Raw genomic sequence first — 26,450 nt, forward strand, 5'->3', positions numbered from 1 at the left:
AGATTTGAGGCTTTCCTAAAAAAAGGTTGACGCACAAGCAGTGACTATTGGACGTCCATCGAACGGCCGTCGTGCTTCTTCAATCTCTGCTCTTCCTCCTCCAGCCGCTCAAACAAGCGTCGGCATGACTGCCTGCTCCCTCCTCCCCGCAGCCGGCTGTGCTGTCGCGCAGGCCTCACCGCCCCACCGTACTCCCATCGCTGGCCTAGCCATCCCTCTACTCAACCACACCTGTAGTTATTCTCCGGCGACGGCAGACGAACCAGTAAACCCTCGTACAGTCGTACTCCCCTCCGCGTGGGAAACAACTGCCAAGTCTTCCCTGCCTCCACGTCTTTCCCTTCCTAGGCCTTGCCGTCGTCCACCGCCCTGGTGCTCTCGGCGCGGCTGGTCAATGTGGTCAACGACCGACAAGCATCTAAAGTGGACTGTACGTGGAGAGGATGATAGCTGGGTCCACGGCTGCATGCAAGGAAATGCCTCCTTATTACGCGCAAAATAATGATTCCTCCACCTGACATCTGGGACCCACCGAAAGGGCCTCTGTATTTCGCGAAAAAAACGTTACCGCTGGTGACAGCTCGGACCCACCAGCTATATCTTCGCACGCAAGGAAGTGCCTCCTTATTACGCACAAAAAATGAATACTCCCCCTGTTAGCTGGGACCTAGTATAGTGGCAGGCTGACTTGTGGGCCTACTAAGTTGTCGGAGTAAATGGCCACGGGTAGCCTAACCGACTCCCCCTGGCTGTTCAAAAAATTATCGGGCCGATCGAGCCTTCAAGCACCCAAAGCACAGGGCCGCCTTCCCCTGGCCGGCTATATCACAGGCCGACTACTGGAAGGCGGCCCGGCCCTAAAAAACCCTCCCGAAGAGAGCCACAAGAAGGCCGGCTCCAAGATGCCGGCCACAAGAGGGCCGGCTCCCGGCAAGCGGCCAAGATTGCACCCTCAAGGGCTGCACCCACATAACGGTGACGAGACGGGGCGTGGCTACAGTAAAGCCTGCCACCCCCGAATCCCGAAGCACGCATGGCCACAGTGCGCCGTACCGGTCGGTCATCCCCCATCCGGCACAGCACTATTGCCATGTTGACCATGACGCCACCCACGACAGGCTGTCAGTACGGCCCGCGGGCGATGGGCCCCTTCAGCCAGAGAGACGCTCGAAGGCGGCCAAGCCTTCCCCAGTCGGCCAGGGGTGTAGCCGGCTCCCAATAGCCGACTACCTCACTCCCTCGAAGTATGTGCATCATTAAGGAGACGAGACGAGGTAAGGCTATAGTGAGAGCCCGCCAGACGGCGGCACTGTAGCCATGCTTACCTCGGCAAAGCCCTTGTCATCAGGGGCGAGACTACAGTAACCAGCCACCGGCAAGACCCCCAGGCGGTGGGGCCGGCCTGTCGGCCAAGAGGCCGGCAGCCGGCGGGACCCACCAGTCGGCGGGCCCCAGCGGCCGGCGGATACAGACACTGACGGCCTGGACCCGCATCCAGTCGGATTACCATTGTACCCCTAGGGGGTAGGCCTATATAAACCCCCTAGGGCACCCATGCAAAAGGTTGATCTCTTAGAGTTTTAGACACCACGTAGAGAGAAGAGGAGAGCTAGCCTTGCCCTTCTTCTCCCTCCAGCCAAACAGCTCAAGGAGCCACTTGTAGCCACTTGTGTTGATCTAGTGATCATGCGGAGACCCCGCAGAGCAGGACTAGGGGTGTTATCTCCACGGAGAGCCCCGAACCTGGGTAAGATTCGCCGGCATGCATGTCTTCGCCTTATCACGTTTCCAGGCATCGGTGATGTCTTACTAGCTCCCACAATGATAAGCCACCCGTTGGCATATGTCGCACCTACCATCCGACATTTGGCGCCCACCGTGGGGCCAGGTGCACCGTCGTCCGGAGACCTATTCTGGACGGGAACCCTTTTCCTTCCTAGCGAGCATAGCCAGCCCGGCACGCCCGATGGCGCTTGCCCCGACGCGCTGCAAGGCGTCGACGACGCCTGCGCGACGAGCTGCCTCGCCGATCTTCTTGGCGAGGCTCGCATCTCCGATGAGCCTGCGTCCGACGCGGGCACAGACTGCCCCGAGAGCCGCCTCGTCAGCCTCCTCGACCAGCTTCACGTCTCCAGCGAGCCTGCTGCGGACTTGGAGTCGGTCGGCTCCACTGACCCGATGCTTGTCGACTCCGACACGGCATCGCTTGACGCCTTCCCCACCAACGTGGTGATCATCGACGACCCTCTTCCTCAAGCCGACAGTAGCAGCAGCGCTGTCACTGAGGTGCTGGTCATCAGCCACGGCGCCGCCTCAGGCGAGAACGCCCACGACGCCCTACAAGCGGCGCTACACGACTTGTCTGCCCCCATCCCGGCCGACGCCGACGCCGAGACACTGGAGGCACGCCGCCTCGCCCTCATCGCGGAGGGCCAGAAGATAGCATCCATGAGACGCCTCACTGAGGCTCACCAGCGCGAAGTCGACCGCGCCGCCTTTGGTACGCCGCCTCCTGGCGGGCTGAGCCGAGCCGGCATCGTCAAGAAGCGCGGCACGGCCATCGCCAGCATGCTGGGAGCAGACCGCCCAGTCTACGCCACGCCACTCAAGAACTTGCGTGACGCTCAGCCGGCCGTAGACGAGCTGAACGGGCTGAGGGCCGACGAGCTCCCCTACATGACTAGACGCATCCAGCAGCTGATCGACGCGGCCGCAGAGCGGCACGAAGCCAGCGCCCGCGCTGAAAGTCCTCCCCCACGCCGAGAGCACAGCGCGACATCCCGGACGCCGACTGCAGAAGGCGCCCGCATGAGAAAAGACAAGGAGCCGGCTGCTAGCCGCAGTCGGACTCGGCTCACCATCGAGCGCGACGCAGAAGGCCGCCCCCGAGCTGTGGAACGACGAGGCAATCCGCCTCCTCCCCCGCCTCGTGGGGAGAGATATCCCACCCCGCCGCCAGTTACGCATCCGACTCTCAGCGACCGACTAGGCCACCGCGAAGGAGTCGGCGAGAATGACGCCCGCCACCAGATCGACCGCCTACCGCGATCCCTGGCGCTAGAAGAAGAAGATGATGTCGGCCCGCCTTGCTTCGGCCCCCGCATCCGCGACGAGCCCTTCCCCAGAGGGTTCTCACTCCCAAGAGACACGCCAAAATACAACGGCTCCGTGAAGTGGGAAGACTGGTTGATCGATTACTCCACCGCAGTCCGTATAGCAAATGGCAACAGGCGCGTCACCGTGAAGTACGTCCCGCTCATGCTTCAAGGCACGGCACGCACTTGGTTGAACAGCCTCAAACCCTACAGCATCAACAGCTGGCTAGACTTCATTGAAGTCTTCATCTGCAATTTCACCAGCACGTACAAGCGGCCTCCCAAGCCCCGCCAGCTCTCCTTGTGCGTCCAAGGGCCCAGCGAATCAACTCGCAACTACCTCACGCGTTGGGCCGAGCTCCGCAACTCCTGCGAAGGGGTGCACGGGGTTCAAGCCATAGAGTACTTCACCGCCGGGTGCCGAGAGGGCACACTCCTCAAGCACGCCACGGCCAGCCGGCTACCCTCGACGAGCTGCTGATCATAGCAGACAAGTACGCCACGGCCGACTCTTCAATGAAGACCGAGCTTCGAGTGGATGCCTCTCGAAAGGTGCTCGCTCCGGCTCCCAAGACGCCGGCTGGTGACTCCAATCGATGCCCTTACCCAAACGACAACAAGCGCAAGGCCCCTATGCCGCCTTCCACCAGTCGGCAAGTAGCCACAGTCAAAGACGAACAACCTGAAGGGCGGCCCATTCCCAAGAAGCAGAAGGGCAGCAGGCCGGCTTGGCAGCCGGCTTTCTCCTAAGAGCAAACCCTTGATGCCCCCTGCAAGTTCCACAGCGGCGCGAAGCCGTCCAACCAGACGACTCGGAAGTGTCATTGGCTCACGCAGATCTCCAAAGGCGAAGGGCTGGTGCCGCCTCCACCTGCTGGCCAGCCACCTCCAGCCCCTCAGCAGTCGGCTGCTCGACCAGCAGTCGGAGCCATTCAAGACGAGTTCCCGGACGAGCACGCCGCCTACGTCGTCTTTACAAGCCAAACTGAAGACAGACGCAGTTGGCGCCGACAACACCAACAAGTCAATGCGGTCGCCTCTAACAACCCAAAGTTTATGCATTGGTCTAAGAAGCCTATCAGCTAGAGCCGGGCCGATCACCCAGAGGTGATGTCAACTCCCGGCTCTTATGCATTGGTGTTGGACGCCACCCTCATGACAGAAAGGCGAGCTGCCCGTTTCTCCCGTGTACTGATTGACGGTGGGAGCAGCATCAACATACTGTACCGTGACACCATGGAGAAACTGAACATCAAGACAAAGCAACTCATGCCAAGCCGGACTGTGTTCCATGGCATCGTACCCGGCCTGTCCTGCTCACCAATCGGCAAAATCAAGATAGATGTTCTCTTCGGAGACAAGGATCACTTCCGCCGAAAAGCAGTATGGTTCGAAATGGTGGATCTAGAGAGCCCTTACCATGTGTTGCTTGGCCGACCTGCCTTGGCCAAGTTCATGGCTGTGCCCCACTACGCCTACCTCAAGATGAAGATGCCAAGTTCAAAGGGGATCACCACCATAGCCGGAGACTAAAAGAAATCCTCTGAGTGTGCTGCAGCCAACAGCCGGCTGGCCGAGTCCCTCGTGAATGCTGAAGAAAAAAAGATGCTGGACCGAGTCGTGGCCATGGCCGGCAAGCAGCCAGCCCTGTCCCCTGACCCTAAGGAATATGATGCTCAAGGCTCCTTCCAGCCGGCCAAGGAAACAAAGAAGATACCTCTGGACCCAGAGAACCCGGACAGGTTTGCCGTCATTGGAGCAAACCTGGACAGCAAATAGGAAGGCGAGCTCGTCGATTTCCTCCGTGAGAATCGAGACATCTTCGCATGGTCCCAAAGGACAAGCCGGGTGTTCCGAAGGATTTCGCCGAGCACAAGCTACACGTCCGAGCAGACGCAAAACCAGTCAAACAACCTCTCCGCCGACTGTCGGAAGATAAGAGAAGGATTGTAGGAGAAGGGATAGCCCGCCTTCTGGCAGCCGACTTCATTATAGAGGTGTTTTTTCCAGAATGGCTTGCCAACCCGGTCCTTGTATTGAAGAAAAACAATAAATGGCGCATGTGTATAGATTATACCAGCCTCAACAAAGCCTGCCCCAAAGATCTGTCTGCCTTACCTCGAATCGATCAAGTGATAGACTCCACAGCCGGATGCGAGCTGTTGAGTTTCTTGGATGCTTACTCAGGCTACCATCAGATCAAGTTGGATCTAGCCGACCGCCTGAAAACCGCCATCATCACACCATTCGGAGCTTTCTGCTACCTGACTATGACATTCGGCTTGAGAAATGCCGGTGCCACTTTTTAGCGTTGCATGCAGAAATGCCTCCTCAAGCAACTCGGCAGAAATGCCCACGTCTATGTAGACGATATTGTGGTGAAGACGGAGAAGCGCGGCACCCTGCTGGAAGACCTCAGAGAAACATTTGACAACTTGCGCCGGTTTCAGATCAAGCTCAACCCTGAGACATGCGTGTTCGGAGTACCAGCCGGCCAGCTTCTAGGCTTCTTGGTCTCCGAACGCGGCATCGAGTGCAACCCAGTAAAAATCAAGGCCATAGAGAGAATGGAGATTCCCACCAAGCCGCGAGACATCCAAAAGTTTACCGGGTGCCTGGCCTCCCTGAACCGCTTCATCAGCCGGCTAGGAGAGAAGGCTCTCCCCCTGTACCGACTCATGAAAAAGTCTACCCACTTCGAGTGGAATGGCCAAGCAGACCAAGCTTTTCACGGGTTGAAGAAGATGCTGACCACGCCACCTGTCTTGGCAGCGCCAACTGAGAAAGAGCCCATGCTCCTTTACATTGCCACGACTAGCAGAGTGGTCAGCACAGTTATTGTGGTCCAACGCCCAGAAGAAGGCCGGGCTCAGTTAGTCCAGAGGCCGGTGTATTATTTGAGCGAAGTACTGTCCACCTCGAAGCAAAACTACCCGCACTACCAGAAGATGTGCTATGGAGTATACTTCACCGCCAAGAAGCTGAAGCCCTACTTTCAAGAGCATCCCATCACGGTCGTATGTACTGCTCCGCTTGCCGAGATCATAGGCAGCCGGGATGCATCCGGCCGGGTGGCCAAGTGGGCCATTGTACTGGCTCCTTACACAATCTTCTACCAGCCTCGCACCGCCATCCAGTCCTAAGCATTGGCCGACTTCCTTGTCGACTGGGCCGAGACCCAGTACCTACCGCCGGCTCCCGACTCCACTCATTGGCGGATGCACTTCGATGGATCCAAGATGCGCACCGGCTTGGGAGCAGGCATCGTCCTCACCTCTCCCAAGGGCGACAAACTCAGATACACATTGCAAATTCATTTTTCCGCCTCCAACAACGTGGCCGAGTACGAGGCGCTCATACATGGGCTCCGGCTAGCCAAAGAGCTCGGCATCCACCGGATCCTGTGCTATGGCGACTCGGATTTGGTAGTCCAACTATCATCTGGCGACTGGGACGCCAAGGACGCAAACATGGCGAGCTACCGATTCCTCGTTCAGCAAATCAGCGGATACTTTGAAGGATGCGAGTTCCTCCACGTGCCACGGGCCAACAACGAGCAAGCAGATGCCCTCGCACGAATCGGCTCCACCCGACAAGCTATACCAACCGGAGTCTCTCTCCAACGCCTCCTCAAACCGTCTGTCAAGCCGTCTCCAGAATCAGACTCCATCTTCGTACCGCCTAACCCTGATGCAGTCGGATCCGACTTGGGGAAACCCAGCAGGCAGCTCGGGGACTTCGACAGGCGGCTTGGGGACTGCCGTAGTCGCACCCGGCCCGGGGACTGCAGCAGTCGGCCCGGGGACTGCAACAACGCAACAGCGGTGGCCGACTCCAACTCTTTACCACCCAACCCACCCACCCTGGTCGCAGTAGCCATATTGGCAATAGAAGAAGTCACAGCTCCATCTTGGGCCCAACCCATCCTCAACTTCCTGGTAAACAGGGAGCTGCCGACTGACGAGATCTCGGCAAGACAAGTTCAACGCCGAGCCGGAGCATACACAATAGTAAACAGAGAACTCGTTACGCAGCGTCACTCGAGTCTTCCAGCACTGCGTCGAGCCAGAGAAGGGCATAGCAATCCTCAAGGACATCCACCAAGGCGAATGCGGCCACCACGCGGCCTCAAGATCACTTGTCGCCAAACCTTTCCGCCATGGGTTCTTCTGGCCGACTGCTTTGGAAGACGCCAAGGAATTAGTCAAATACTGCAAAGGGTGCCAAGTCTTCAGCTCCAAGCAACACCTGCCGGCTTCTGCACTCAAGACCATCCCCCTCACCTGGCCCTTTGCCGTCTGGGGACTAGACAGGGTGGGCCCATTCAAGACGGCGCGCGGCGGCATGACACATCTGCTTGTCGCCGTGGACAAATTCACCAAGTGGATTGAAGCAAAGCCAATCAAGAAGCTGAACGGGCCGACTGCCATGACATTCATCGCAGATATCACCACCCGGTATGGCGTACCACACAGCATCATCACCGACAACGGCACGAATTTTGCCAAAGGAGCACTGGCATGTTTCTGTGCAACACAGGGCATCCGACTGGACTTAGCGTCCGTTGCCCACCCGCAGTCAAACGGCCAAGTCGAGCGAGCAAACGGCCTCATCCTCTCCGGCATCAAGGCCCGACTGCTCGTACCACTAGGGCGTTCGGCCGGCTGCTGGCTCGACGAGCTGCCGGCCGTCCTCTGGAGTCTGCGTACTACCCCGAACAAGTCAACCGGCTTCACCCATTTCTTCCTTGTATATGGTGCCGAGGCTGTCATCCCAACTGACATTGAGTTCGACTCACCTCGGGTCACCATGTACACGGAGGCGGAGGCCAAGGAAGCGCGAGAAGACGGCGTTGACCTGCTGGAAGAGGGCCGGCTATTAGCACTCAGCCGGTCCGCCATCTACCAGCAGGGTTTGCGCCGTTACCAAACCGGAAGGTCAAGCCAAGATCCTTCCAAGAAGGCGATCTTGTGCTCCGGCTGATCCAGTGAACAACCGGCCAGCACAAGCTCTCGGCCCCTTCGGAAGGACCCTTCGTCATCAGCAAGGCCCTAGGCAACAACTCCTACTACCTGATCGATGCACAGAAGCCGAAGGCACGCAAGAGAGATGATTCCGGCAAGGAGTCGGAACGACCATGGAACGCCAATCTCCTCCGAAGATTTTACAGTTAAATGCAGTACGTACCACGCCACCTTTTGTATTAAGTACAAGACAACGGGCCCCCCGAGGAGCACTCGGGGACTACCATCTTTTATCTATGTATGATGAGTGTCATACTATGAATGTATTACTACATTTGTTTTCCTGTCCGGCATCGGGTTCGATCAGTCGGCCCGGGGACTTGCCGCCTTGAGTTATATTAAAGTTCTACCTGCAGTCAGACAAGTAGTGTGCCAGCACCCAAGCCCTCTCTTGTTGAAAGTCGCAGCTCGAAGAATCGACTGTCCGACTGGCAAGAGTAAAAGGCAGGAAAGGATGCCCACATGAAAAACGGCTAAGGACTAACGAACTTATATAACACAAGCCGGCCTCCCACCCGGCCAACCGGCTGTCGGAACAGCCGGCTGGCCGGCTTCCCATTCACCTTGCTACAATCTAAGAAAGCTTGAGTACTTGCCCTCCCAAACGGCCAAGCCCTTTCCCAGCCACAGACTGCAGAGCAGCTGTCCGGCTGGGAAGGCGGCGACCAAGGGAGGGCGGCAAAGGAAACGGCCAAAAGGATGAAAAGCAAATACAATCGGAAGCCAAGCACATGCATGATTATATTTACACAAAAGGCCTTCGAAAGGCCAGCATTCAACATAGTTTGAATACACCCCCAGTGGGTGGAACTGCGCAAACTTAACAAATACTGTTCAAAGAGTAATAAACAGGAAAGCAAAGGTGGCGGATCAGGCCAAAGGTGCAACAGGCGAGCCAGGCAGATCAGTGGAGACGGCAGTGCTGGCTGGAGGAGTGGCGGGCTGGCGACTCTCGGCTTGATCATCACCTGCTGCAGGCGGCTCGCTCGCACGCGCCTCGTGGCTGGAGGCACGATCAAGCTGAGGCTGGCCGGTTGCTCCACCGTCTGGCACGGCGTCTTCACCATCCTCTCCCTCCTCCTCTTCGCCCTCGTCGCTGGAGTCGATGTCCTCCGCCGAGTCCTCACCATCTGCTGGGTTCAGCCCAAACCACTCCTCCGGCTGAGCAACGCCGTCATCATCCACCTCAGGGGCAAAGGCACTGGTGTCGGTGTAGTCGGCGATCGCCGAGGCGCGCTGGATGATAGCCGGCCGCACCGCCTCCAGCTCCTCGTCGGCCTCCTGCCGCCAAGTGGCCAGCTGGTCCAAATCCAGCCCAGGATACCAAGCTCGGAAAAACTCCAGCGCCCGCCTGGTGCCTGACCGAGCTGCAGAAGCCTTCCAGGCCTCGAAGCGGCCAACCGCTACCTCCAGCCAGTCGGCAGTCCGACTGGGGGTACAGGGAACCACCTCATTGGGCCAGAGGGCGGCCAGCACTTGCGCCCCAACGCGCTGAAGACGGCGGAGCATGCGGTGAGCCGGCTGGAGGCGGGTTTGGATCACTAGAAGCTGCTCCTCAAGCGACCGGCAAGCATCCGGCGCGATCTCAGCTCCAGACTGCCTTTGCGCCTCGCGGTGGGCCTCGATGACTTGGCTGGCGGCAACGGAGTAACCAGGGAAGTACTCTGCACAAGTAAGAAAGGAAGAGAAAAAACACAAAGTCATAAAATGGACCAACTGGCAGGCGGCAAGCAAAGGAACGAAGAAGAAGGCGGCCTACCGTCAACCAAATCTTCGATCTGGCCGTAGCCATTGCTCAGCGATTGCCTTGCCTCAGCCCAGCTCGCCGCCTCAGTCTCGTGTTCGGCTTGGAGGGCGGCCTCGCTGTCCTACGCCGCCTTCAGGGCCGCCTTATGGCTCTCCTCCTGGTCGGCCAGCTTCTTGACCAAGCGGTCACGCTCCTGAGCCAAGGCGTTGTACTCGGCTTCCTTGGCGCGAAGGGCGGTCTTGGCCCCACCCAACTGCTCCCTCAGGTCGGCATTGGCCTCTGCAGATGTGGTAAAGAAGAAAAAAGCAATAAGAAAGAAGTCACCAGGAAAGATCCGGCCCGACTGCTCAGCAGTCGGCCCGAATCTCGGGGACTACACCCAGTGGGTGCGCTGACGCGCCTGTTGGTGAACGTAGTAATTTCAAAAAAAATCCTACGCACACGCAAGATCATGGTGATGCATAGCAACGAGAGGGGAGAGTGTTGTCCACGTACCCTCGTAGACCGAAAGCGGAAGCGTTAACACAACGCGCTTGATGTAGTCGTACGTCTTCACGATCCGACCGATCAAGTACCGAACGCACGGCACCTCCGAGTTCAGCACACGTTCAGCTCGATGACGTCCCTCGAACTCCGATCCAGCCGAGTGTTGAGGGAGAGTTTCGTCAGCACGACGGCGTGGTGACGATGATGATGTTCTACCGACGCAGGGCTTCGCCTAAGCTCCGCTACGATATTATCGAGGTGTAATATGGTGGAGGGGGCACCGCACACGGCTAAAAGATCGTTGATCAATTGTGTGTCTAGAGGTGCCCCTTGCCCCCGTATATAAAGGAGCAAGGGGGAGGCCGCCGGCCTAGGAGGTAGAGGCGCGCCAGGAGGAGTCCTACTCCTACCGGGAGTAGGACTCCCCCCTTTTCCATGTTGGACTAGGAGTGGAAGGGGGAAGAGGTGGAGGGGAGGAAGGAAGGGGGCACCGCCCCCCTCTCCTTGTCCTATTCGGACTGGGGGGGAAGTGGGGCGCGGCCCTGCCCTGGCCTCCTCTCCTCTCTTGCACCTAGGCCCACTAAGGCCCATTAAGTTACCGGGGGGTTCCGGTAACCTCCCGGTACTCCGGAAAAATCCCGATTTCACCCGGAACACTTTCGATGTCCAAACATAGGCTTCCAATATATCAATCTTTATGTCTCGACCATTTCGAGACTCCTCGTCATGTCCGTGATCCGGGACTCCGAAAAACCTTCGGTACATCAAAACATATAAACTCATAATATAACTGTCATCGTAACTTTAAGCGTGCGGACCCTACGGGTTCGAGAACTATGTAGACATGACCGAGACACCTCTCCGGTCAATAACCAATAGCGGAACCTGGATGCTCATATTGGTTCCCACATATTCTACGAAGATCTTTATCGGTCAGACCGCATAACAACATACGTTGTTCCCTTTGTCATCGGTATGTTACTTGCCCGAGATTCGATCGTCGGTATCTCGATACCTAGTTCAATCTCGTTACCGGCAAGTCTCTTTACTCGTTCCGTAATACATCATCCCGCAACTAACTCATTAGTCACAATGCTTGCAAGGCTTAAAGTGATGTGTATTACTGAGTGGGCCCAGAGATACCTCTCCGACAATCGGAGTGACAAATCCTAATCTCGAAATACGCCAACCCAACAAGTACCTTTGGAGACACCTGTAGAGCACCTTTATAATCACCCAGTTACGTTGTGACGTTTGGTAGCACACAAAGTGTTCCTCCGCTAAACGGGAGTTGCATAATCTCATAGTCATAGGAACATGTATAAGTCATGAAGAAAGCAATAGCAAACGTTCGAGTGCTAAGCTAACGGAATGGGTCAAGTCAATCACGTCATTCTCCTAATGAAGTGATCCCGTTAATCAAATGACAACTCATGTCTATGGCTAGGAAACATAACCATCTTTGATTAACGAGCTAGTCAAGTAGAGGCATACTAGTGACACTCTGTTTGTCTATGTATTCACACATGTATTATGTTTCCGGTTAATACAATTCTAGCATGAATAATAAACATGTATCATGATATAAGGAAATAAATAATACTTTATTATTGCCTCTAGGGCATATTTCCTTAGTCTCCCACTTGCACTAGAGTCAATAATCTAGATTACACAGTAATGATTCTTACACCCATGGAGTCTTGGTGCTGATCATGTTTTGCTCATGGAAGAGGCTTAGTCAACGGGTCTGCAACATTCAGATCCATATGTATCTTGCAAATTTCTATGTCTCCCACCTGGACTAAATCCCGGATGGAGTTGAAGCGTCTTTTGATGTGCTTAGTTCTCTTGTGAAATCTGGATTCCTTTGCTAAGGCAATTGCACCAGTATTGTCACAAAAGATTTTCATTGGTCCCGATGCACTAGGTATGACACCTAGATCGGATATGAACTCCTTCATCCAGACTCCTTCATTTGCTGCTTCCGAAGCAGCTATGTACTCCGCTTCACACGTAGATCCCGCCACGACACTTTGGTTAGAACTGCACCAACTGACAGCTCCACCGTTCAATGTAAATACGTATCCGGTTTGCGATTTAGAATCGTCCGGATCAGTGTCAAAGCTTGCATCAATGTAACCATTTACGATGAGCTCTTTGTCACCTCCATAAACGAGAAACATATCCTTAGTCCTTTTCAGGTATTTCAGGATGTTCTTGACCGCTGTCCAGTGATCCACTCCTCGATTACTTTGGTACCTCCCTGCTAAACTTATAGCAAGGCACATATCAGGTCTGGTACACAGCATTGCATACATGATAGAGCCTATGGCTGAAGCATAGGGAACATCTTTCATCTTCTCTCTATCTTCTGCAGTTGTCGGGCATTGAGTCTTACTCAATCTCACACCTTGTAGTACAGGCAAGAACCCTTTCTTTGCTTGATCCATTTTGAACTTCTTCAAAACTTTGTCAAGGTATGTGCTTTGTGAAAGTCCAATTAAGCATCTTGATCTATCTCTATACATCTTAATGCCTAATATATATGCAGCTTCACCAAGGTCTTTCATTGAAAAACTCTTATTCAAGTATCCCTTTATGCTATCCAGAAATTCTATATCATTTCCAATCAGCAATATGTCATCCACATATAATATCAGAAATGCTACTGAGCTCCCAGTCACTTTCTCGTAAATACAGGCTTCTCCAAAAGTCTGTATAAAACCAAATGCTTTGATCACACTATCAAAGCGTTTATTCCAACTCCGAGAGGCTTGCACCAGTCCATAAATGGATCGCTGGAGCTTGCACACTTTGTTAGCTCCCTTTGGATCGACAAAACCTTCTGGTTGCATCATATACAACTCTTCTTCCAGAAATCCATTCAGGAATGCAGTTTTGACATCTATTTGCCAAATTTTATAATCATAAAATGCGGCAATTGCTAACATGATTCGGACAGACTTAAGCATCGCTACGGGTGAGAAGGTCTCATCGTAGTCAATCCCTTGAACTTGTCGAAAACCTTTCGCAACAAGTCGAGCTTTATAGACAATAACATTACCGTCAGCGTCAGTCTTCTTCTTGAAGATCCATTTGTTTTCAATGGCTTGCCGATCATCGGGCAAGTCAACCAAAGTCCATACTTTGTTCTCATACATGGATCCCATCTCGGATTTCATGGCCTCAAGCCATTTTGCGGAATCTGGGCTCACCATCGCTTCTTCATAGTTCGTAGGTTCGTCATGGTCTAGTAACATAACCTCCAGAACAGGATTACCATACCACTCTGGTGCGGATCTTAATCTGGTTGACCTACGAGGTTTAGTATAACTTGATCTGAAGATTCCTGATCATTATCATTAACTTCCCCACTAATTGGCGTAGGTGTCGCAGAAACTGGTTTTTGTGATGATCTACTTTCCAATAAGGGAGCAAGTACAGTTACCTCATCAAGTTCTACTTTCCTCCCACTCACTTCTTTCAAGAGAAACTCCTTCTCTAGAAAGGATCCATTCTTAGCAACGAATGTCTTGCCTTCGGATCTGTGATAGAAGGTGTACCCAACAGTCTCCTTTGGGTATCCTATGAAGACACATTTCTCCGTTTTAGGTACGAGCTTATCAGGTTGAAGTTTCTTCACATAAGCATCGCAACCCCAAACTTTAAGATACGACAACTTTGGTTTCTTGCCAAACCATAGTTCATAAGGTGTCGTTTCAACGGATTTTGATGGTGCCCTATTTAGAGTGAATGCAGCCGTCTCTAAAGCATAACCCCAAAACGATAGCTGTAAATCAGTAAGAGACATCATAGATCCCACCATATCTAGTAAAGTACGATTACGACGTTCCGACACACCATTACGCTGTGGTGTTCCGGGTGGCGTGAGTTGCGAAACTATTCCGCATTGTTTCAAATGTAGGCCAAACTCGTAACTCAAATATTCTCCTCCACGAACAGATCGTAGAAATTTTATTTTCTTGTTACGATGATTTTCAACTTCATTCTGAAATTCTTTGAACTTTTCAAATGTTTCAGACTTATGTTTCATTAAGTAGATATACCCATATCTGCTCAAATCATCTGTGAAGGTGAGAAAATAACGATATCCTCCACGAGCCTCAATATTCATCGGACCACATACATCTGTATGTATGATTTCCAATAAATCGGTTGCTCTCTCCATAGTTCCGGAGAACGGTGTTTTAGTCATGTAGCCCATGAGGCACGGTTCGCAAGTACCAAGTGATTCATAATCAAGTGATTACAAAAGTCCATCAGTATGGAGTTTCTTCATGCGCTTTACACCGATATGACCTAAACGGCAGTGCCACAAATAAGTTGCACTGTCATCATCAACTCTGCATCTTTTGGCTTCGACATTATGAATATGTGTGTCACTACTATCGAGATTCATTAAAAATAGACCACTCTTCAAGGGTGCATGACCATAAAAGATATTATTCATATAAATAGAACAACCATTATTCTCTGATTTAAATGAATAACCGTCTCGCATCAAACAAGATCCAGATATAATGTTCATGCTCAACACTGGCACCAAATAACAATTATCTAGGTCTAAAACTAATCCTGAAGGTAGATGTAGAGGTAGCGTGCCGACGGCGATCACATCGACTTTGGAACCATTTCCCAGGCGCATCATCACCTCGTCCTTAGCCAATCTTCGCTTAATCTGTAGCCCCTGTTTCGAGTTGCAAATATTAGCAACAGAACCAGTATCAAATACCCAGGTGCTACTGCGAGCATTAGTAAGGTACACATCAATAACATGTATATCACATATACCTTTGTTAACCTTGCCATCCTTCTTATCCGCCAAATACTTGGGGCAGTTCCGCTTCTAGTGACCAGTCTGCTTGTAGTAGAAGCACTCAGTTTCAGGCTTAGGTCCAGACTTGGGTTTCTTCTCCTGAACAGAAACTTGCTTGCTATTCTTCTTGAAGTTCCCCTTCTTCTTCCCTTTGCCCTTTTTCTTGAAACTAGTGGTCTTATTGACCATCAACACTTGATGCTCCTTTTTGATTTCTACCTCCGCTGCCTTTAGCATTGCGAAGAGCTCGGGAATTGTCTTATTCATCCCTTGCATGTTATAGTTCATCACGAAGCTCTTGTAGCTTGGTGGCAGTGATTGAAGAATTCTGTCAATGACGCTATCATCCGGAAGATTAACTCCCAGTTGAATCAAGTGATTATTATACCCAGACATTTTGAGTATATGCTCACTGACAGAACTATTCTCTTCCATCTTGCAGCTGTAGAACTTATTGGAGACTTCATATCTCTCAATCCGGGCATTTGCTTGAAATATTAACTTCAACTCCTGGAACATCTCATCTGCTCCATGATGTTCAAAACGTCGTTGAGGACCCGGTTCTAAGCCGTAAAGCATGGCACACTGAACTATCGAGAAGTCATCAGCTGTGCTCTGCCAGACGTTCATAACTTCTGGTGTTGCTCTTGCAGGAGGCCTGGCACCCAGGACGTAATTTTTCTATGCAGCAATGAGGATAATCCTCAAGTTATGGACCCAGTCCGTGTAATTGCTACCATCATCTTTCAACTTTGCTTTCTCAAGGAACGCATTAAAATTCAACGGAACAACAACACGGGCCATCTATCTACAATTAACATAGACAAGCAAGATACTATCAGTTACTAAGTTGATGATAAATTTAAGTTCTATTAATCATATTACTTAAGAACTCCCACTTAGATAGACATCCCTCTAATCATCTAAGTGATTACGTGATCCAAATCAACTAAACCATGTCCGATCATCACGTGAGATGGAGTAGTTTCAATAGTAAACATCACTATGTTGATCATATCTACTATATGATTCACGCTCGACCTTTCGGTCTCCGTGTTCCGAGGCCATATCTGCATATGCTAGGCTCGTCAAGTTTAACCTGAGTATTCCGCGTGTGCAACTGTTTTGCACCCGTTGTATTTGAACGTAGAGCCTATCACACCCGATCATCACGTGGTGTCTCAGCACGAAGAATTTTCGCAACGGTGCATACTCAGGGAGAACACTTTTATCTTGAAATTTTAGTGAGAGATCATCTTATAATGCTACCGTCAATCAAAGCAAGATAAGATGCATAAAAGATAAACATCACATGCAATCAATATAAGTGATATGATATGGCCATCATCATCTTGTGCTTGTGATCTCCATCTCCGAAGCACCGTCATGATCACCATCGTCACCGGCGCGACACCTTGATCTCCATTGAAGTATCGTTGTCGTCTCGCCAACTTTTGCTTTTACGACTATTGCTACCGCTTAGTGATAAAGTAAAACAATTACATGGTGATTGCATTGCATACAATAAAGCGACAACCATATGGCTCCTGCCAGTTGCCGATAACTCGGTTACAAAACATGATCATCTCATACAATAAGACATAGCATCATGTCTTGACCATATCACATCACAACATGCCCTGCAAAAACAAGTTAGACGTCCTCTACTTTGTTGTTGCAAGTTTTACGTGGCTGCTACGGGCTTAGCAAGAACCGTTCTTACCTACGCATCAAAACCACAACAATAGTTTGTCAATTTGGTGCTGTTTTAACCTTCGCAAGGACCGGGCGTAGCCACACTCGGTTCAACTAAAGTGAGAGAGACAGACACCCGCCAGTCACCTTTAAGCAATGAGTGCTCGCAACGGTGAAACCAGTCTCGCGTAAGCGTACGCGTAATGTCGGTTCCGGCCGCTTCATCTCACAATACCGTCGAACCAAAATATGACATGCTGGTAAGCAGTATGACTTATATCACCCACAACTCACTTGTGTTCTACTCGTGCATATAACATCAACGCATAAAACCTGGCTCTAATACCACTGTTGGTGAACATAGTAATTTCAAAAAAAATCCTACGCACACGCAAGATCATGGTGATGCATAGCAATGAGAGGGGAGAGTGTTGTCCACGTACCCTCGTAGACCGAAAGCGGAAGCATTAACACAACACGGTTGATGTAGTCGTACGTCTTCACGATCCGACCGATCAAGTACCGAACGCACGGCACCTCCGAGTTCAGCACACGTTCAGCTCGATGACGTCCCTCGAACTCCGATCCAGCCGAGTGTTGAGGGAGAGTTTCGTCAGCACGACGGTGTGGTGACGATGCTGATGTTCTACCGATGCAGAGCTTCGCCTAAGCTCCGCTACGATATTATCGAGGTGTAATATGGTGGAGGGGGCACCGCACACGGCTAAAAGATCGTTGATCAATTGTGTGTCTAGAGGTGCCCCCCTGCCCCCGTATATAAAGGAGCAAGGGGGAGACCGCCGGCCTAGGAGGTAGAGGCGCGCCAGGAGGAATCCTACTCCTACCGGGAGTAGGACTCCCCCCTTTTCCATGTTGGACTAGGAGTGGAAGGGGGAAGAGGTGGAGGGGAGGAAGGAAGGGGGGCGCCGCCCCCCTCTCCTTGTCCTATTCGGACTAGGGGGAAGGGGCGCGGCTCTGCCCTGGCCTCCTCTCCTCTCTTCCACCTAGGCCCACTAAGGCCCATTAAGTTACCGGGGGGTTCCGGTAACCTCCCGGTACTCCGGAAAAATCCCGGTTTCACCCGGAACACTTCCGATGTCCAAACATAGGCTTCCAATATATCAATCTTTATGTCTCGACCATTTCGAGACTCCTCGTCATGTCCGTGATCACATCCGGGACTCCGAACAACCTTCGGTACATCAAAACATATAAACTCATAATATAACTGTCATCGTAACTTTAAGCGTGCGGACCCTACAGGTTCGAGAACTATGTAGACGTGACCGAGACACCTCTCCGGTCAATAACCAATAGCGGAACCTGGATGCTCATATTGGTTCCCACAGCGCCCCCACGTGAGATAAAAGATGAAGCACTTACTCCGGCTCTCAGTCAGATCAATGGTCTTCCGGTTTAGCTCCCGGGCCTGGGAGTTGAAGGTAGCCGCGTGGAGGTTGTGATAGTCCTGCAAATAGGACAGAGGAGCGAATAAGAACAAGATAGCAGTCGAAGTCTACTAAGAAGTTCCAAGCCGCCTGCTCAGCATCCGACTCGGAACTCGGGGACTACACCCAGTGGGTGCGCTGACGCGCCCCCACGGAAGAAATCAAGAACAAGAAGGCGGGAGGACTCACCCGAATGGTCGTCCGCGTCGCGAGGAACTCTTGGGTATACTGCTTCAGCACGGTGGCCTGGGATTGAAGCCGGTTTCGGACTTCTTGCGCCGCCACGTTCAGCACGGCCGTCCCACCACCCGGCGTCCACCCCGAGCTGGTGCTGGCCGTCTCCAGATCCTGGGCCGACGAGCTAGAGCCCGCTGCCTTCTGCGGGTCCGGCGCCGAAGTCGCCTTCCCTGCGCGCTGGCGCGATGGCGACCGGACCACAAGGTACGCCCTCGTAGCCGGCTCGCCTCCAGCCGGTTGCACGGGCGGCGCGCTAGGCCGGCTGCCTTAGTCCACCCCAGTCGACGATGGCGGTGCCGCCTCCCTCTCCCAGACGACGACGTCGTCCTCCTCCCTCTCCATCCCCGGCTGGTCGCCACCGGCTTCCTTCGGCGGGGGCTCCGGGATCTCGGGTGCCACAGCGTGCAGGGGGACGACAAGCTGCGGAGGCCGGTTACGCAGGGCCTCCGCCGCCCTCTCTGCGGCTGCAGCCTCCGCCTAAGCCTTGGCCGCTGCGTCGGCTTGTGCCTCCGCCGACTCCTCCGTCGTCTCCTCCGCCGCCTTGGCAGCGGACGCCCTCACATCCTCCGCATCCCACTCCTCCCGCGCCTCCTACGCATTCCGCTCCGTCGCTGCTTGAAGCTCGGCACGGCGGTCCACGCGGCGGGCGCTTGCAGATCCTCCCGCCGCTCCAACCACGGAGGCGGCGGCGGTCCGCTCAAGAGAAAGCAGAGCCCTGTTTTTGAAGTCAAGACAAGGACTCAGAAGAATATCAACAAAAAAGAAGAAGGAATACGTGAGAGAATTGACACTTACGCCGAAACCATTTGCGGCTGCTTCACCACCTAGCGGAAGCAGGCAGCCTTCGCGGCTGCCTCGTCCCGCTTGGTCGCCGCCGCCGCGCTCTTGGGCTTCTTGGACCGACTGCCGAATAGGCTCGGCGCGGCCCGGCGCTTCTGCGCGCCGCCTCGGACAGCCGGCGCGGCAGATGAACCCGCGCCATGATGGTCGGACGCCGGCTGGCGGCGCGGGACGACTTCCGCCTCGTCATCATCCGGCCAGTCGTCGAAGCTGGCTCCAAGCCCGTAACCGCCAGCCTCGCCGCCTCCCCCCACGGTGTCGACGTCCAGAGCGGTCGCCCCCAAGTCGGAGTCGTCCAAGTCGTGCGTCGTCCGGTCGGGAAGATATTGGCGCTCCACCCCCGCTGCCCCGGCAGCCGGTCGAAGGAGGAGGCTTTGTCAAGACAAACCGACTGGTTAGAGTCGGCCAAGAGAAACTTGGTGACAAAAGTAAAGAAGAGAAGAAAAAGAAAGCTTACCATAGGCAGGGGATTGGCACGGGAGTATGGCTCCTTGCCAAACTGCCACTCGTCGGTGAGCTTGCAGTTCGCAAGGTAGTTCACCATGTGAGCTACCTCTGCATGAGGCATCTCCTTGGTACACAGCCGACTCGGATCGAGTTGGCCGCTCATTTGACGAATCATATGAGGATGGCCTTGGAGCGGGAGAACTCGGCGCGCCACGAAGGCGGCCAGCAGGTCGGTCCCTATTAGGCCCTCCGACTGGACCATTACCCGGAGTCGCGCGACAGCGGCGGCTCCAGTAGGCGTCAGCATTTTGGCCCGATAGGACCATTGGGGCCGCCTCCCAGCCGGCGGGCTGGCTACATAAGCCGGCAAGTTGACGAAGTCGCCTTGCGAAGCGACGTTCTTCACATAGAAATAGGGCTGCTGCCAGAGCTTCACCGACTGGATCAGCGTGATGGGAGGAAAGGGATTGTCGGCCACCGACCTCCGCATCGCGATGAAGGCGCCACTCTGAGCCGGCACACCCCTCATGGCGGTGCCGAGCTTGGTCTGGAAGAATTCCCCCCAGAGCTCGAGGGTGGGGAGGACGCCGAGGAAGCCCTCGCACAAAGTGACGAAGGCAGAGAGCAGCACCACCGTGTTTGGAGTGAGGTGGTGCGGCTGGAGCTGGTAGAACTCGAGGAAGGAAGGAAGAAGCCGCTCGCAGGCAGGCCGAGGCCCCACAGGCAGTGCCAGCGGAATATTACCCGCTCGCCCTCCTCCGGCGCCGGCGAGATCTCCCTCTCCGGCGCGAGACGGACCCGCACATGATCCCTGTTGGGCAACCGCCGCGTGTTGCGGAGGAAGTCGATGTGGTCCGCGTGGACGTTGGAGCCGTCCTAGTCTCCACCGTGCGACATGAGGGCAAGAAGCCGATGAAAAAGGCGCGGCGGCGAAGCTACGGGGTAGTGCGATGACTGGAGAGACAGCGAGGGGCAACAGCAATGGAGAGTAAGAAGAAGAAGATGGCGGAGCGAGGGCGAGCGTTCGAGCGTTTGCTGCTCCACCTCCTCCCCCTATTTATAGCCTCGTGCGGCATAGCCGAGGAGGCGAGGTGTAGGGGACGTGGGATTAACTGCGCCCACTCCCCCACGTCCCGCGATTATTGCGCCCTAACAGCGTGCGGAAACTCCTGTTGGAAGGCGAATGGCCCGTTTTGGGCCACAGAAGATCCACACCTAGGCCTAGGCGTGGAAGTGGCTGGCCCCGGCCTGCGGCGGCGTCCCGTCGCGCGCGTGGGCTGGCAGGCTCTTCCAGCTGGGGGGCGCCACATGGCGCGTGGGCGGCAAGCGGCCGGCCCGCAACCTGGCGTGCGCGCCAGCTGGTTCCTGCCTTCAAACCTCAAGGCCTCACCAAGACGGCACACCTGATCAAAGCCGGCTTCTAGCTGCTGGTTCTTCAAGATAGGAAGCTGATTGAGCTTCTCGTCCTCCTTTCAGCCACGAAGCCCAACCAGCTTCGGGGACTACTGTCGGAGTAAATGGCCACGGGTAGCCTAACCGACTCCCCCTGGATCTTCAAAAAATTATCGGGCCAATCTAGCCTTCAAGCACCCAAAGCACAGGGCCGCCTTCCCCTGGCCAGCTATCTCACAGGCCGACTACTGGAAGGCGGCCAGCCCTAAAAAACCCTCCCGAAGAGAGCCACAAGAAGGCCGACTCCAAGATGCCAGCCACAAGAGGGCCGGCTCCCGGCAAGCGGCCAAGATTGCACCCTCAAGGGCTGCACCCACAAAACGGTGACGAGACGGGGCGTGGCTACAGTAAAGCCTGTCACCCCCCGAATCCCAGAGCACGCATGGCCACATTGCGCCATACGGGTCGGCCATCCCCCGTCCGGCACGGCACTGTTTCCATGTTGACCATGATGCCACTCACGACAGGCTGTCAGTACGGCCCGCGGGCAACGGGCCCCTTCAGCTAGAGAGACGCTCGAAGGCGGCCAAACCTCCCCTAGTCGGCCTGGGGTGTAGCTGGCTCCTAATAGCCGACTACCTCACTCCCTCGAAGTATGTGCATCATTAAGGAGACGAGACGAGGTAAGGCTACAGTGAGAGCCCGCCAGACGGCGGCACTGTAGCCATGCTTACCTCGGCAAAGCCCTCGTCATCAGGGGCGAGACTACAGTAACCAGCCGCCGGCAAGACCCCCAGGCGGTGGGGCCGGCCTGTTGGCCAAGAGGCCGGCAGCCGGCGGGACCCACCAGTCGGTGGGCCCCAGCGGCCGGCGGAGAAGCCGGCGGATACAGACACTGACGGCCTGGACCCGCATCCAGCCGGATTACCATTGTACCCCTGGGGGTAGGCCTATATAAACCCCCCAGGGCACCCATGCAAAAGGCTGATCTCTTAGAGTTTTAGACACCACATAGAGATAAGAGGAGAGGTAGCCTTTCCCTTCTTCTCCCTCCAGCCAAACAGGTCAAGAAGCCACTTGTAGCCACTTGTGTTGATCTAGTGATCATGCGGAGACCCCGCAGAGCAGGACTAGGGGTGTTATCTCCACGGAGAGCCCCGAACCTGGGTAAGATTCGCCGGCGTGCATGTCTTCGCCTTATCCGTTTCCAGGCACCGGCGATGTCTTACTGGCTCCCACAATGATAAGGCACCCGTTGGCATATGTCGCACCTACCACCCGACATAAGTTGACGGGGATGGAGGGCTTTGTCAACTTAGTCAATATGCACGATTCTAGCTCCAGTGACCGTACGATGTCCATCCAACGGCCGTAGTGCTTCTTCAACCTCTGGTCTTCTTGCTCCAGCCGCCCAAACCAGTGCCGGTCGTGCCTCGTGCTCCTGCCTCCCGTGGCCGGCTGTGCTGCCGCGGAGGCCTCACCGCCCCTTACTACTCCCACCGCTGGCCAGGCCATCCCTCCACTCACCCACACCCCTTGTTATTCTGCGGCGACGACAACCTCACACCACAGCCGAACCAGTGAACCCTCGTACTCCTCTTTGTGCGGGCTTCCACTGCCGCGTCTTCCCCGCCTCCGCGTCGTCCTCTTCCTAGGCCTCGCCGTCGTCCACCACCCCGGTGCTCTCGGTGCGGCGTGGTCAACGTGGTCAAGGAACGGCTTCCATCGGAGGTGGACTATACGTGGAGAGGCTGACAGCTGGGTCCACGGCCGCAACAAGGAAGTGCCCCCTTATTACGCGCAAAATAATTATTCCTCCACCTGACAGCGGGGACCCACCAGACGGGCCATCGTATTTCACGAAAAAATGTTTCCCCTGACTACTGGGACCGACCAGCTACATCTTCGCATACAAGGAAGTGCGTCCGGGCAAAAAAAACGACTCGCCCCCCTGACTGCTGGGACCCACCAGCTACATCTTCGCAGGCAAGGAAGTGCCTAACAGTCGGGACCCACCTGGTCGAAGCGTACGTAGCGTTGTCATTCTGGTCGCGAACGTGTACGTACATACTGGTCGATGTAGAGGCACGCACGTGTCGTAGTAGAGGCGCGTACGTAGCATGTACACGTACGTACAGCGCCCAGTGTGCAAGAAAGAAAATACGGCCACGTACGTACATACGGGCAGGGTCTCGAACGCCTACTCGCGCATACGTACGGCCAGGGCTCGTGTACATGGCTGGGTCAGAACGGAGAAACTGTGTCTTCGTCGTGTTCATGGGGAGGCAACGGAATGCGTCTTGTTCATCGGGAGGCAACGGAACGCATGGGAGCCAACCGGCTAGGACGGAACAGCCGATGGAAACGAGGCCTGGTGTACCGCAGAACGGAGTAAACGGCCTTGTGTTCGACCGGCCACGGTCGAAACGGGATCCTGTTCATCGGGAGGGGTCTGGCGTACCGCAAAACGGAGGAAACGGACCTCCTACGGTCGAAACGGGGGTCCTGTTGATCGGGAGGGGTCTGGCGTACCGCAAAATGGACGAAACGGACTTGTGTTGGAGCGCTACGGTCGAAACGGGGGTCTTGTTCATCGGGAGGGGTGTGGCGTACCGCAAAACGGGACTCCACGGGATACTGTTCATCTCCACCGTCGCCCCCCTCCAGCCTCCACGGGCTACTGTTCATCCACCGTCGACCTCCTCCAGCCTCCACCTGCGACTGTTCATCCACAGGCTCCTATTCATGCCGCCTCCACCGCGCGCTACTCCACCAGCTACTGTTCAACCAGCCCTCTCCACGGGCTCCTGTTCAACCACCCCTCCACGGGCTACTGTTCATCCAGCCCTCCACCATCTACTGTTCATCCTGCCCTCCACGGGGTGGTCCTGTTCATCCTGCCCTCCACGGGGTCCTGTTCATCCTGCCCAAACCGGCTCGATCGATCGGGGTCCTGTTCATCCAGAGGCAACACCACGGGGTCCTGTTCATCCACCCTCACCGGGAACCGTTCATCCAAACCCCCCCCAGCAACGCTCACTGTTCATCCAGAGGCAACACCACGGGGTCCTATTCACCCACCCCCACCGGGAACTGTTCATCCAAACCCCCCCAGCAACGCTCACTGTTCATCCATAGGCAGCATCGATCGGCTTCAGTTAGCAGAAGTAGCAAAGGAATCGCTCGATCGGGTTCAGTTAACAGCCATCGATCGATCGCTCGGGTTCAGTAACGCGTAGCCTGCAGTGCAATCGCCCGGCCTCAGTTAGAGCCCAACGCCTCGCACCCACGCGCATGCATGTACGAGAGAAACGCGCATCGCTAGGCCCCGACCACCCACCATAACTCGGAACACCCCGATATTTTCCTCGCCCTCGCTTCTACCACGGTTTTTTCCATCATGGACGGCCCAAAGAATGTCATGCAGCTGCGCCTCCGGCCCGCCCAGGATGAAAAGCCCATTTTCTGTCATGATTTTTTGTCATAGAAGTAGGACCCCACCACATCTATGATGATACCGGGTTTTGTCACAATTATCGTCATAGAAGTGTCATAAGTATGACAGAAAAAAATTTGTTCGGCCCAAAATGTTACGGATGTGTCTTTTTTGTAGTGCTTGTGTCCCCAACACACCCAATACAATGGTAAATTGTATAGGTGCACTAGTTCGGTGAAGAGATGGCGACACAAGTGCAATATGGATGGTAGATATAGGTTTTTGTAATCTGAAAATATAAAAACAGCAAGGTAACTAATGATAAAAGTGAGCACAAACTATATTGCAATGTGTTGAAACAAGGCCTAAGGTTCATACTTTCACTAGTGCAAGTTCTCTCAACAATAATAACATAATTGGATCATATAACTATCCCTCAACATGCAACAAAGAGTCACTCCAAAGTCACTAATAGCAAAGAACAAACGAAGAGATTATTGTAGGGCACGAAACCACCTCAAAGTTATTCTTTCTGATTGATCTATTCAAGAGTCCGTAGTAAAATAACACGAAGCTATTTTTTCCGTTCGATCTATCCTAGAGTTCGTACTAGAAAAACACCTTAAGATACAAATCAACCAAAACCCTAATGTCACCTAGATACTCCAATGTCACCACAAGTATCCGTGGGTATGATTATACGATATGCATCACACAATCTTAGATTCATCTATTCAAACCAACACAAAGTACTTCAAAGAGTGCCCCAAAGTTTCTACCGGAGAGTCAAGACGAAAACGTGAGCCAACCCCTATGCATAAGTTCACAAGGTCACTGGACCCGCAAGTTGCTCACCAAAACATACATCAAGTAGATCACGTGAATATCCCATTGTCACCACAGATAAGCACGTGCAAGACATACATCAAGTGTTCTCAAATCCTTAAAGACTCAATCTGATAAGATAACTTCAAAGGGAAAACTCAATCCATTACAAGAGAGTAGAGGGGGAGAAACATCATAAGATCCAAATATAATAGCAAAGCTCGCGATACATCAAGATCGTGCCGAATCAAGAACACGAGAGAGAGAGAGAGATCAAACACATAGCTATTGGTACATACCCTCAGCCCCGAGGGTGAACTACTCCCTCCTCGTCATGGAGATCGTCGGGATGATGAAGATGGCCACCGGTGAGGGATCCCCCCTCCGGCAGGGTGCCGGAACAGGGTCCCGATTGGTTTTTGGTGGCTACAGAGGCTTGCGGCAGCAGAACTCCCGATCTAGGTTATGTTCTGGAAGTTTGGGTATATATAAGAGGTGTTGGCGTCGGGAACAAGTCAGGGGGATCCACGAGGCGGCCACGAGGTAGGGGGCGCGCCCAGGGGGGTAGGGCGCGGCCCCACCGTCGTGGTGGCCTCGGGACTCTTCTGGTCCATCTCGGGTACTCTGTGGGCTTCTTCTGGTCCAAAAACAATCTCCGTGAAATTTCAGGTCAATTGGACTCCGTTTGGTATTCCTTTTCTGCGATACTCAAAAACAAGGAAAAAACAGAAACTGGCACTAGGCTCTGGGTTAATAGGTTAGTCTCAAAAATCATATAAAATAGCATATAAATGCATATAAAACATCCTAGATGGACAATATAATAGCATGGGACAATCAAAAATTATAGATACGTTGGAGACGTATCACTAATGTACTGGTAATTTGCTCTAAAAACTACAATAGTAACTACAGTAGTACTGGTACATGCTCGTAATTAA

This window comes from Aegilops tauschii, chromosome 3 (genome assembly GCF_002575655.3).
Source record: "Aegilops tauschii subsp. strangulata cultivar AL8/78 chromosome 3, Aet v6.0, whole genome shotgun sequence".
Classification (NCBI taxonomy): Eukaryota; Viridiplantae; Streptophyta; class Magnoliopsida; order Poales; family Poaceae; genus Aegilops; species Aegilops tauschii.